Here is a 14,752-nt window from a genome sequence, read left to right as displayed (position 1 = left end):
GGGCTTTGTAAAAGGGTCAACAGTGGTGAACGCGGAAGGAAGGAAACGAGCTGTAGCGTTAGGCACAGAAACAAATTGTGGAATGCACAGAAGGCGTTGTTTACGGCATTCCCCTCTCTTGCAATAGGAACTACATAGGCCAAACGGGGAGGTGCATTAATGAGCGACTAAAAGAGCATAATTACGCTGTATCGCTGTTGACACACCCTGGTCATTTGGCTTCCCACTGCGCAGAATGTAAATGCAAGGCGATGTTCCCTGACACAAAAGTTTTGGCACAATCTTTCGACCAGACAGAGAGGGAAATCACCGAAGCATTTTACATGCACATCAGCGAAGGGTGCGTTAGCACACCCTCGATCGCCCTTTCTCAAACAAAAATTAACTTTTTGAAGGAAACCGTATTACCGCACGCGTAATCTCTTGACACGTTTCGGTGACACTGTTTAAAGCCATGATATGTGTGCCTTCTTTCTTGTACGTACGTACATAAGGCTGTACGTTATCAAAATAAAGTAGTTGTGAGTTTGCGCATCATCTTGTGTTGTTTTTCCTTGTTTCTTGGACCGTGTCCACCGGTAGCGCACTACAAGCATGAATACGTACCAACTAGCCCCTGTTGCCGCCCTACTAGAAAGGGAATAGGCTGGAAGGGCAGGCTAAAGTCCAGAAGAGAGAAGAGGACGGAAAACGGTCATATGCAAGCGAATCAACCGAACTGTTGTCTGCACTTCTGGGCAATTTTCACCGCGTGAAGAAAAAAAAAAAGAAAATTCGCCTGCGAAAGCTACCTCCACAATTAAAACAGCACCAAACAAGCAAAAAGTAACAATAATACAAGGGCTCCAGACTAAGGCGCTTTTCAATTTCTTCTAAAATGTATCTGGATTTTGCAGCTTGGTTGAATCATTCTTGATGTTGACTTCTTCCATCTCGATTTATGACGGTTAAGGTGAAATATACTTGAATAAGACAGATTGTATGTTTTGTTGTGCTAGCTGGGGTAGGGTGTTTGTCCATTCCGATCCCAATTGAGTAGATATGCGTGAAGGCCACGCCAAGTCACAGGCAGCACAGCAGCCTCTCCTCACCTCAAGGCATCCCTAACAGAAGACGGAGCTGTAGATTCGGATCCATAGGTGAGCGTTGGTGAAGTCCGCCGAGCGCATTGTGCAAGTGTAAGTTCACGTGCCAGCGAACGCAACTTTGTAGCTACGTCGGTGCTGGACACATGGCATAGCCAGAGGTGAGAGGGGTTCAACCACCGCCGAAATATGCGCGCACAGATACAAACACACACACACGAACATACATATTGTATGGTTCATTTATCTTAACTTATCGCGCTGTCGTAGTAGTTGTTGATGTTATCGTCGCCATCCTCATCGTATGTCTTTGCCTTTATTGTCGTATATAGTGCCGTTGCCGTTATATACATATAGCGTTTTGGAGCTTGGGGAAATTGAGCACCTCTTTACGATTTTAGCGCGTAAGCGGTTTTTCTCGAGGTCTGCCACCGATTCGGGTTTCCTGAAAACTACGTCATAGCACGGCATGACTCGACCCAGGACACCCACATTCAACAGATCGGTGTATACGTATAGCCATCGATATGCTACTGGTACAAGTGCGGCGATCCCCACCTCCGCTCTCGTTGCAAGAAATACCATTATAGGGCAGGAAATATCATTAGCGCAACATATATGCGCCTTCAAGCGCATTATTCTTTGATAAGCAGGATTTGGTTGCTTTATATATTTCTCCCATTGTGTGTTTCAAGTAGCTTTCTTTGTCTCACGCCTATTTTAGTGCTCAGGGCGCGTGTTGTCGTACAGCCGTGTTTGTCGCTTAACATCTACTAGTTATTCAATCTTTTGTCTGATTATTTATTTATTTATTTATTTATTTATTTATTTATTTATTTATTTATTTATTTATTTATTTATTAGGGCGAAAACCCTATATTAGGGGTGTGCGAATATCAAATTTTTCGAATACGAATCGAATACGAATATCCACCTTCGAATATCGAATCGAATATCCGAATATCAAAGAAAAAATGCCTCCACAGTAACGATATTTTATTTAACATGTAGCTATTTGAAGAAAAAAACATCAACAGCCTGACTGGCAACACAACATACACTGCTATCTCCAGAACACAATGTCCAGGCTAGCACAATGGACATCACAACACAAGCAAATATCACGGCACAATGAAAGTAATGACTACATGTTATCATGAAGAAATATGAGTTGCTCCATATGATCAGGCAGCAGGCGCTCCCTTGTAACAGAGACAACCCCCCCCCCCCTGCCACTGAAAAGGCACGCTCGCTTGAAACAGAAGTGGCTGGTATAGGGAGTTACATGGGGCAAAGCTTTGCCAGAGTGGGGTATCTGGAGGTGCCTACAGTCCGCCACCAGTCCCGTGGCTCACTGTCTTTCATCAGAAGTGGTCCCGCATAGTGAACGAGTGGTAGTGCGGCACGTTACGGCCGCATAATATTGAAAATGTACGGTTACATGATCGCCAACAGCGCTGCACGTCGGAGATGCACCAGCAATAAATCATACGTATTGGGGCGCTCGTCGCAGGCAGATATCGTGCCTCCGTGTACTTACGGTGTTTATCGCTCCTCTCGGCAACGTTTTTAGCGATACGAACGCCGCAGAAATGCGGAAGACGAGTTATTTTATGCATGATAATCGAATCGCATATTCGAATCTTTCGAATATTCGAAGTTATCGAATATTCGAAACTTTTCGAATGTACGATTTTCGAATCGAATACGAATATTTCGAATGTAATATCCGACGAATATTCGAAACTTTCGAATATTCGCACACCCCTACCCTATATGCCTCGTGAAACGCGAAAGCTGACCAGCGTACCGCATAGGCGCCCCCGTCGGCGGCGTCAACACGAGCGACGCAAAAAAAAAACTAATCCCGTGATGACGTCACCATATGACGTCACATATCTCCAACTTGTGTAACATCATTATGACGTCATCACGACGTCACCGTGACGTTACATATAAAGTGATCTTGCACTGCCTCCGGGATCAGACGCATTGCAAGCTTTTTGCACCTCACCTGATTTCGCAGTGCCTCCGTGATCAGCACACCTTTGACCACGCGACGATTTCCTGTGATGACGTAAACACATGAAGTCATCATATGTGATGTCATAGTGACGCAAAAGGTCACGCAATTTTCTAAATAAAACTGTCGCAAGTTTGCACTTCGTACTTCTAATATAGTGTCTCCCTGTTGTCCGTGTCTCAGTCAGGCAACTTAGTGCATTCTAACACCGATGCAATACCAAACTTTTTTTTTTTCACGAAGCGCAGACGTTGACATTGTAGGTCCGCTTCCCGGGTCCTAAACGTAATCCAAGGGTAAACAGATCGCTGGCATAGTCACAAAAGTCGAGTGATTCATTGGTCAACGGAGGCTGCTGCTCAACGCGCACAGAGTAAAAAAGGGCGGCGTGCAGCGCGAACTTTCAAGACGCGCTAAGAGAAATAAAGAAGGGTGCTGCAGACTAGCGAACGACCGGGCAAGCGCTGCAGTGCAAAACAAGGTGAGGTGCAGAAAGCCTGCAATGCTTCCGATCCTGGAGACATTGCAAAACCACTTTGGTTGCAGAAAGCTTTCAGAGGGGGTCGCGGGAGGCTCAATAGATCGACTTAGAAGAAAAAGATGAAGATGGCTTTTGCCTTTGAGTCGACTGGGGCGGATGCGTAAGGGACCCCGTGAGTTTTTTTTTATTATATGGGCGCAGTGACGTCAACCCATACGCCCTCTTCACCAGCTGCCGTTCGTGCTCTGTCTGGGTTTGCACTGATGCTGTTTTAGCGGCACTAGTACCGAGTGACACTCTTTGCTATCTTTCAGACCACCCTGTCGGAAATACCTGAATTGTCCGAAAACTTTGATAAAAATTTAAAAAAGAATGGATGGAATGAGTTAAGCTAAGGGTTGTATATGATAGAGTTGACATGAAGGTATGCCATAAATTACGATTGGAGACATATAATTCGTAGATATTAGTATAAGCAAAAATTACATTTCTGAAACCCATCAGATGGGGCTCGTTGCGGCCCCTGACGGATCAGATCTCAAACACGCGCTTCTTTCTACGTGCCTTCTGTACCGCGCGAAACGCAACGTTTACCTAAAAAATACACCAGGGCACACGAACGCCGAAAATGCACATCACTGAGATGGAATGGGTGTTCCGTTGCGCCAGCTGCGCGCCGGATTACACAACATTCACCCCACGTACACCCGTGAGCAAAAGTATATACGGACCATTGCCGTTCGTATACCTTTGCCATCTGCGCCGTCTAGTGGCGAGCCGTCTGCTGTCGAGAGCATTTGTCTGACAAAATCCGTCAGAGTAATGCTTCAGACAGCAGACGGCTCGCGACCAGACGGCGTAGACAGCGATTTCGGCTCGAGCTTCGGTGGTCCGTATACTCTTGCTCACGGGTGTACATCACGGGACAGGGATCGCGTTGAGTACATTTGCCCCAGCGCTCGCCACGTGTCGCGCACGTCGCCTTTCTCCTTCCCTGCCCCCGTACAAGAGCGCGCTTGCTTACGTCACCAGTTGCTCTTCTGGGTATGCCATGGTGCACTGAACTAGAAGAGGGGTGGTGGGGTCACTGTAGTCGAACATAGTCACGTGATCAGAGATTAAGGCTTGGTGTCGTCACAGATTGCCAAAATTTGTGACACCATTATGACGTCGTCATCACGTCACTATGACATCACACATGATGACTTCATGTGTTTACATCATCACACAATATCATCGCACGGTCAAAGGTGTGCTGATCGCGGAGGCAGTGCGAAACCAGGTGAGGTGCAAAAAGCTTGCAATGCGTCTGATCCCGGAGGCAGTGCAAAAACACTTGAATCAATTAATTGTTAGGGTTTAACGTCTCTTTCATTGCAGAAAGCTTTCAGAGTGTGGAAGACAAGGATCAATAAACCGACAGAGAAGAAAAGGAAGAAGATAGCTCACAGTTACAAGTTTGCCAACACAGTCAGTGTTACTCTCAGACCCCTAAGTATTGCATTAGGGTCACTGCAATTCCTTTAATTTGAAGGTGCCGCGCTTTCATAACGCTGATAATTTTTGGCGTGAGCCGGATAACGACCCAAAAATCCCCACCAACTACAGGCTAAAAGCTTCGCTATAAACAATACGATGTCAATTGAAATCGTAAATAGGCAACCTGGAGTCATCAAAAAGAAAGAAACAAAATAGTAGAAACAGAAAGGATGGAAGGAAAAATAATCTATACGGAGATCGAGAAGTGCGGCAAGAAGGACATCCGTACGGAAAAATCTGTGCAATTCCGCTATGTGTATAGTGCCTTCCAATCAAAAGGCCGAGCTGACTGCTTAAGTGAAAAGATAAATAACATAAAGGAGCAAACGATCGCAACAGGAGGAGTTCTCCTGGAGCAAAAGTCCGGAAACGACTCAGCACTCCTTAATAGAATTCCAGGTTATTTGCCTAGCACCACCCTGTCACAAATTAGCGTGTTATAAAGCGCGCGCGCGGCCGCTTTCAAGCAGCTGCGCGACAGAACGGCGCGAGTCGCGCGACCAAGAAGCGAGAACGACGAAAAAACAAGCATCAAAAGACGCCGGCGCGCCGAATCCTCCTCACCCACTCGAGCCAGACGCAGTCAACACGATCGAACGCCCGGCAAAGCCTGGATCTTTCTAGAAGGAAAGGGTGACGCATCCGCGAGCGATGCCGCCGCGATTCGAACCTACGAGAAAGCTCTCGCCCTTTCTCTAGCCTCAGCTGTACTGCACGCCGAAGAAACCTCCCGACGCTTCTAGAAACCGGGGAAGAAGGGATAAAAGCGTGCAAACGACGAGGGTAGTGCAGACAGGAGAAGTCGAGAAGAAGTCAGTGAGAGAGTCGAGACAGGAGTGAGTCAGTCGGCCCGGATGGTGAAGTTATGCTACGTGTGGCTCCGTTAGCCAAAGAAGACGTGTTTATGATGGTGTGCGGTCAGTCGATCGTTGATTTGGAAGAATCCGATGACGACACCGTGTGAGCCGTGACAAGTCACGACGACGGTTGAGCTACGACGATCAACGCTGGAGCTGGCGTGAGTGTTTCCTTGAAGAGAAGCATTCGATTACCGTCCAAGTATTGTGGACTGGATACGCCATTATCTATTCAGGACTTTAACTGTCGTTGAATAGTTGTAATGCATGCGATTGCATTCGTAGCGTGTGATCTGTTTGTTTAGCTCCCGTTGTGTAAACACCATCTGAATTATATTGTGAAGCTGTAACGGGTACCAGCCGAGTGTGCACGTGTTTGTGTTATTTGTATTGCCTTAACTGAGAATATATTTCGTTTTCGTTTGTGTTGTCGACTCTCGGCTCTGACTCGGTCTTTGGACCACAACCGGCGTTCGCTGGCGCACCAAAGGACCAACTCTAAATTGTCCGTGCTTTCGTGGTGCGTTTTCGGAGGGCCGTGACGCCAGCCTTTAGAATCCGCCCGGCGGATTAGTGACACACCCGTACAAGATGTTTCCCCTTCTAGAAGCGATGAGGTTCGAGATGAATGGAAGCGATAAGTCAATAAGTGGTCTGCAGTTGAGATAAGAGTCTTGGTGGGGAAATCTTAGCGGGGAAAAAAAAGAGCAGAAAACCGATTGATAGAGCCGGAGTCGTTACATGTATAGGTAACTGCGCATTATAGAGATGGAAGTTCTAATGAAGAAAGACACTAAAGAGATAGGGGTAATGCTAGACTGCGATAAGTGTAAAGCCTAGTTAGATGAAGCTGGCCATGTGGCTCTTCGTTACCTACCCTTTTAAAAAGTAACAGACATAGGCGCGCGCACTGGGGTGGCAGGGGGGGGGGGGGGGCTGCGATGAACCTTCGTCCCCCCCCTATAGGGTAACCCTGCGCACGCCCATGGGGACAGATATTATATTGATAATGCTTCAGGACACATACGCTAAAAATGATGTTCCCTATGCTCCTCAATCAGCGCTGTAGACCCGTCAGCTTGCTTTCACAAACATTTCATTACGACTCCCTAAAGCACTTCTGCGTGCCTGAGTTTCTTGTACAGCCTAACGTCACTTTATGCTTCAGTGACTTATGGGACAACACTGCAGGCCTCCATCGGGAGGCAATCACTTGCTCAGTAACTATGTCATATACCTTCTTTTTTCATGCTGTGTAATTGCTTCGTTGAGCCTTGTCCAATGAACTAATCATTGCCGCAAAATTCAAGGCATAAATAACTATTTTCTTGCCTCTTGACACGGTGCTCTCGAAATCCACTCTTTTACAGCGCAAGCTGTTATGAGTTCACAACAGCCGATTTTGGTTGCGTAATTGTCCGCCGCCGCCGCTGCCGCCGGAGTCCGTCGCTGCTAAAGTGCGTAATGAGAAAATAAAAAGCCGTATCTGAGTGAGATTTGAACCCAGGCGCCCTCAATCGAACCCCACTATTCACCTATTATTACTCGACTAAAGCACACCGCTGGGCCACTAAGAATGACGTCGTCCGCGGGCAAAACTGTAGGTGCCACAAAAATTTGGCAAACCCAACTACTCACCACTTGTCCACTTAATTTGAAGAAGAGAACACACTGGCTGCAAGCACCAGATAAGATTTTGCATGAAGCGCCTGCGGCAAGCCAGACAAGACGAGGCATGCCGTGGCAAAGCGACACATATTCTTCAAATGGAAAACTTATACGCTAACTTCAAAAGGGACTTTCTGGACAAAAATTTCTGATTTTGCTGCAGGGTGTATGATCGGCTATGGTTCGAAATTCTTTGTCAACCCCGTGTCGTATGCTAAACAGCTTCGCTTGTCGTCCACTTTTACAAAGTGGATGACACAGAGACAGTAATAAGTTTTGTTTAGGCTGAATCTTTCTCACAGTAATTATTTACGACATTTTGTTGTACACTACTGGTCATGTTCGTACCTACGCTTCCTAGAGCGTTCAGCGCAAATGTTGCCTGTTCCGTGTGCTCGCTAGTTTGTTGGAATGACAGTAACACTAAAATATTACTTGAGTAAAAACTTGATTAATGTAATATTTATTATTAAATTGTTTTCGGAGCTATCTATTACGGAACCGGCTCTCCAACCTATCAAAAACTGCATTATACATAAAGTTTAAAAAAAATTGTAAAATATATAATGTTCATACTGATTCATCCTAAGGCAGGAGGTTCATTTCTATAGGAACACATACAGGCTGATCTTCCATTTTCTGAACAACAGAATAGAACAGAAAAACTTTATTCAAAAACAAAATAATTTTTAAGGGGGGAGCCCAAATCGAGAACCCCACTGTCCTTAGACACTCATCAAACCTGGACGATCAGGGGTTGCTGGTGGGCCAGGTCAGAGCTGGACAGTCGGGCCCCCCACTGTTCCCTCGTGTTTGCTGCTGCTGCTTCTGTGTTTTTCAGGTGTGGTGTCTCTTTCGAGCCGCCCCAAGTAAAGTGTAAGACTTCCTCCGCACCAAATGTATAAATCTCTGAACCTCGCATGGAAATATTGGTATACGTTACTGTGAGGTAACGGGTTTTAGAATCATTTGTGTTGTATTTTTTCGGTATTGCAGAAGCGCAATTTTTAGTGCTTATGTATGTATGCCTAATTCTAGCTTTACTGTCGCTTTTTAGCAAAGCTCATACGTAGCCTCCTTCGCACTGGGCCGCGCTTCACCGGCCACCGGTGCGTCTGTTATACAGTGACGCCGCCCTAGGATCGATGAGCCCAGGATCGTATCCCCAGTTGACTGGTCTTGCTGTGGACGAGCTTCGACGTCGGAGGTATTCTTGGTATATTTTGTATTGTCGCATACAGTACACTGGGTTGATCGCTCGTGACCACGGATACAGCACGCAGTAGAAGTAACGCGGCTGCATCACAACCATCGAAAGCCTTGGCGACATGGCCGGATCCACTCCTTTGATTGGTTGAAGCTGCGCTCCGATAAATAAAATAAGGGGAAAAATCAATATAACAATGATAAGCAGTCATGCATAACACTAATAAGAAGGGAGTTAACTTCAACCTGCATACTCGTAGCAATGACCGACTAGAGTGTCAGTGCCAGAGCGAATGCTGACCGAAAAAATAAGGTCTGAGCTTGGCGTTTTCATGATAAAATAAGGTAGGCGTGTAAACACGGACACGAGTGAAGAGATCAAAACAAAGCAGACGCCAACTATCAACCGAAAAGGCGCACTGCGGCGAAAAAGAAAATAGACAATAAACTCATCTGCACATGCGCAGGTATGGGGAGCCACCTGTTAATCCGGCACCCGTGGGGTTCTACGCGAGAGATAACTAGTCATGTATTTCAAGCCATCTTTATGAAGGTTAATCGATGGCTTGCTCACGCATGCGCTACCGCCACTATCGATATGCCAGACCTCGACCATTAGGCGCGCTTCTTCATTCTTGTGCCTGTACAACACTACACATTCATCGAACTTCGGCGTTCATTTACACTCTCGACAGTGTAAAGATAGATTAGATGGTGAGCCTCAGGTTAACGACCTCTTACGCTCTGTTAATGCTGATTAACACAGCGGCCCTTCTTCCCTACGTAGAAGCGACCGCAGCTAATAGAAACTTTATATACCACACCTGTACGGCAATTAGTAAATTTCGTGTGGCTTGCGAAACATGTCAGTCCGCCTTTTGTCTATTACTTGCTCATTCTTTCTCTGCACAGCAGCGCATTGTCTAACCTTTAGCTTATTGTCAGCCCTAAAAACAACATTAACACCGTAGCTACATCCTACTTTCTTTGTCCTGTGAGATAAGCAATGGACGTAAGGAATACCTACGACACGCTTATTTCTAATGCTTTCTGCAACCATGTTCGGTCTTGACAAAATGAGCTCCTTTACAAATTCAGCTGTAGTGGCTACAGTAGCGCGAGAATAACCTATACCTGCCTATACTTCTAAAAGATGTGTATCCTGAGCGTTAATGCTGGCGTTCATTTTGTGCACACGTGATTTAGTGAGAAAAGACTTCAGGCGTGACATGGCAGTTATGTTTATTGCAACCTGAGAGTGCTTCGACCAGAAGTTCAACAGCGATTTGGAAGATCTGGGAAAGTACGGCCAGCGCACGTGGTTCCCCTGTAAAGTTAAGAAAGTGTCTAGAAATTGTATTACGCCGTTCTGAAAAATTCATTAGTAAACATTAGTCCTCCTCAATTTAACTCGAATTGTTTACTCACTCAGGTAACCACGGATTCCAATTCGTCACTACTAGAAAAAAAATCAAATAATCGTTCGCGTACCGAAATACCTTAATAATGCAATTACCCAAGGCGTGCTCTAAGCGTTTCTCAACCTTCCTATGGTATAAATTACTGTACCTTAGTGCAATCCCTAAACCTAGCAAGTAATAGACGCAAGGCGGACTGACATTTGTTTCGTAAACCACACGAAGACGTTTACTAATTGCCGTACAGGTGTGGTATATAGAGTTTCTATTAGCTGCGGTCGCTTCTACGTAGGGCAGACGGGCCGCTGTGTTAATCAGATATTAGTGAAGCATAAGAGGTCGTTAACCGGAGGCTCACCATCTAATCTGTCCTGACATTGCTGAGAGAGTCAATGAACGCCTAAGTTCAATGAACTTCCAGTGTTGTACAGGCACAAGAATGAAGAAACGCGTGTAATGGTTGAAGTCTGGCAAATCGATAGTGGTGGTAGCGCATGCGTGAGCCGTTACTTTTATTTACCCAGTGGCCGTTCTTTACTTCTAGTTTTGAAAAGGGCTTACAATGGTTACCGCGTTCGACGATGTTGCATCTTTGTGACACTGCCATTACTACTCACAAAACAGCCCCGCCATGGTGGTCTAGTGGTTATGGTGCTCGACTGCTGACCCGAAGGTCGCGGGATCGAATCCCGGCCGCGGCGGCTGCATTTTCGATGGAGGCGAAAATGTTTGAGGCCCGTGTACTTAGATTTAGGTGCACGTTAAAGAACCCCAGGTGGTCGAAATTTCCGGAGCCCTCCACTACGGCGTCTCTCATAATCATATAGTGGTTTTGGGACGTTAAACCCCAGATATTATTATTTATTACTCACAAAACAGCAAAGTTTCAACAACGTCATATACCTGTCACATCATAACAGACTACCACTCCTCGTAGATACTGCCTGGAGTACACAAATGATGCTGCTCAATGAACAAGAAGCCGCATCACTTCTGTCAGTCTAACGCCCACATTGACATTCGGGATTTCGAGGTAGCCAATGCTACGCAACAGAAAATCCACACACCCTGCTCTCTATACTGCGGTTCATGCACGGTGTAATCGAAGCCGCCAATAGACTAAAGAAAATTGATGAAGTTAACACCAGCATTCACTACCTGGAGAAAGCTGGCGCATAAAGATAATTCACAAGAAGCCACTAATTCGTCCCAAAGATGTGCAGAATCTTCGCGGGTCATTCCTCTTGGCGTCTATATACACTGTGTGCAGGAACGTGGTCAGAGGGCCTGTATACCACGGAATACGGAATAGTACTATTCTGTTTGCTCCGTGTCGTCAAGCTTTGGGCGCCGCGCGTGTGTGTATGTGTACGGGGGAGGGGAGGTGTTATTTCGAAATGGCCAATGAAAAGCGATCGCAGTGTCGTAGTGCAGGGGACACTCGCTTAGTTATGACAGGCAGAAGTGACCAGTCAGGGAGGACCAACACTGAATAGTATTCTGTATTCCGTGGCACAGACATAGGCCCGCAGGACTCGAAACGAGTACGACTCTCTCGCGAACAGAACTGCGCGCTACAGTTTCACCCCAGAAGTTTCACGTGATACACTCCCATAAGACTTCCAGTTGATCTCGTAATTCGAAAATCATTTCTCCGTCAGTACACAGCGTTTTGATCATTTCGTGCGCATGCTCCCTTCCGAATAAAGCTGGCATCTGTGTTAACGAGAAGAATCAGGGGCGCAGGTACCTTCATTTTTTTATGCGTAGTAACTGAATGAAGTCAAGGAAAACGTAGGAGAAGTTAACCCCCATTTTGTAATTGAAATGCACTGCTATTAAGGAAAAGATACATGCAAACGTAAGGCGGTGAAATTTGAACACACATCCTCTACTTCATTGTAGGCTGCTCTAACAGTCAGGCCGTGCCACCTGGCCTCCACTTTCGTGGGTCTCTGTGTGCGCCTGTTCGTAAGTTGTACCCTTCAAATTCTGTATGGATGCCACTGTTGCCGCGTGTTTGAGAATGCGTCATTAAATATTTCTGTAGTCGTTATGTTCGTTATGGAACCGTTATCACAAACCTGCATTGTGTAATGACCTGGACGTAATAATAAAAGAATAAAAAAACTGACGAGTACGTGGTGCAATACCATGATGAAGTTTGAGTTGGTCTGTTGTGGTTTGTTGTGTTACCTTTTTTACGTCATTTCAGTAGGCATCACGCTAAACGTAGAAATAATGACAGTGAGAAAGTTGAGGCAAACATTTCGTTTACGGTCCAACGCAGGGGGACGGCAACATTAAATCAGGAGAAGTGAGTCTAAAATAAGGAATGACTGGGCGCGAGAGCACCCAGTGGCATTGATAGGCGTCACAGTGCAACAGGACCAAGAGTCTGGAACAAGCTGCTTCAACTCTCGGTGTACTCACTATGTTAAGGTACTGGCGAAGTCCTCTAGCGGATCCAGTTTCACCAATTATTGCTGCAAACCACAAGAGGTTCTCAGTGTCATTTTCAGGGCCACTGTAGAACTGTGCGCGCGAAGAGCCTGTCAAAGTTTATCAAAATGCAGCAGACCGTAAAACGGTTATGATTGACAGGGCAACGCTTATCAAACGCTTTATGATAATAAATTTGAGTTGCAAGTTCAGGTTCATAAAGCGCGGCAGAAAGAGATTATCTAGAAATATAACATTTTGCGTGAATTGTCACAACGGATGGTTGTTTCCGAAGGGCACGCGTGAAAGTATAGGGGCCGACTTGCAAGTTGCAACTCAAAGGATAGGTGAATGAACCTACGAGATTATTGCAATATAGTATATAGCTTCCATCAATTTTCTTCTTACAAGAAAGAAAAATGACGCGTTCTCCGAGGTTGTAGTTTGCTTCCTTGGCACCATATTAATGTGTGTTACCACCAAAATCACTCGCATAAGTCTGCCTCAAGAATACCATCTAAACATATTATGCATTGGCGGCTCGGTTTACTGCCACATCCTACTTTCGCTATCATTAACTTGCGATTCAGTGAACAAGCTGCCAGCATGGCATCACGAAAAAAAAAAGTTTTAGTTTCAGCACCCTTCCTTTGAAGAAAAAAAAAACATTCGCGTTTAACGTCGCCTTTGATCGAAATATTGGTTCCTTTGAGACTCTACAAAAGTCTGAAGACTCTCCACCACTCGAAAGCCAAGTTTATTTTTTATATCCTTCCGCAAGGTGAACCATTAGCCCCAACACCTTACCACATCAAAAACTAGAGTGTTGATCAGACGTATTTTAGTTTTAAAAGAACGTCTTTGTCTGTCCCTCTCTTGTTGAATGTATCCTCATTGCGATCTTTCCGAGTATTATGCGCTGAATCAGGGTGCGCAAGGCAAACGTTGAGGGCGTCGCGGAGACGCGCGGACCGGAGCCGTAGATTGCCTCCTGGGTGGTTTTATAAACGACCTTTGGAGCTGTTCACGACAAAGACATTCCTTCTTGCGGTACTTAAAACGCCATTGGCGTAAGCAGCGCACAACACTTCTACGACGTGCTGGCACGTAACGCAATTGAAATCGTGGCTCCGAATCATCACACTCGCGCTGGCGAGCACACGACAGGTCATTCGAAGCGACGCGACGAAGACGCAAGCATGAGACGAACCAAGCCAGACAAGGGGAGCCAGGAAGTTGCCAAGCGTCGCTGCCACTCGGTTCCATGATGAAAACACTCAGATCGTCGACTTCATCGTTACTAGCGCATCGTCGCTCAGGGCGGTGTGGGGGGCTCACTGAACCAGTCGCAGTAGAGTCGATGTTGCAGGGTGCTGAACGTCCCGTTGAGCCTTCGCACGCTGTTTGCCGTCGAAATAAAATAACTTCCAGGTAACGCACGTAATTTATAATTGGGCCGAAAAAGCCTATGCATACCGAGCATTCGAATGAAGGGCTCATCACGGGCTTAAAATTTTATGTCAGCGCTCGTTTAAGAGTTTAACGACTCAAGCAAGTCAGTGTAATTAAATTTACGATCCGTCTTAATTAACCAATCTTATTTCTCATATGACGTGTTTTTACTCCTTCATTGACTTACCAAAGAAAAGAAGAATGCCGAAGGCCATTGTCAGTCGCATGTGGTTGACATCTCTCTGCAAGCAAAAGTAGAACAATATATTAAATACTTAAGTAGTAAAACCAGACAGGTCTAGTTAAAACTAAATTGCTTGGTATGGTGGTGTGATTAATTGTGTATTTATTTCAAATTTTCCAAGCGGTGCTTTATTCTGATACCAAAAAGAATTATACAGCAAGCAGTGCGGAATTAGCTTTTACTCTGAGCTTTGTTGTGTGCTGTGCCTATGGTAAACTGCCTAAGAAATAATGTTTGATTATATTATTTCCCGTTTATAGTCATATGCAGTCGAGTTCATACAGTTGAAACTCGATTTAACGAAGTGATGACTGCACTCAAATTATTTCGTTAAATC

The 14,752-nt window shown here is 45.6% G+C and overlaps 1 long non-coding RNA gene across 1 annotated transcript; it reads right to left on the bottom strand.

Annotated features, from left to right (window-relative positions):
• Nucleotides 1-8,360: 8,360 nt before the first annotated feature.
• LOC119405720 (uncharacterized) lies at nucleotides 8,361-14,436 on the bottom strand. Its single transcript, XR_005186478.2, has 3 exons — nucleotides 14,359-14,436; nucleotides 12,711-12,763; nucleotides 8,361-9,013 (listed from the first exon to the last, which is right to left on the bottom strand). It is a non-coding gene; the product is annotated as an uncharacterized LOC119405720 (long non-coding RNA).
• Nucleotides 14,437-14,752: the final 316 nt, after the last annotated feature.

The sequence above is a fragment of the Rhipicephalus sanguineus genome, chromosome 1 (assembly GCF_013339695.2).
Source record: "Rhipicephalus sanguineus isolate Rsan-2018 chromosome 1, BIME_Rsan_1.4, whole genome shotgun sequence".
NCBI classification, from domain to species: domain Eukaryota; kingdom Metazoa; phylum Arthropoda; class Arachnida; order Ixodida; family Ixodidae; genus Rhipicephalus; species Rhipicephalus sanguineus.
The sequence above is the reverse complement of the archived record's forward strand: the minus strand, read 5'-3'. Positions and strand labels throughout refer to the sequence as shown.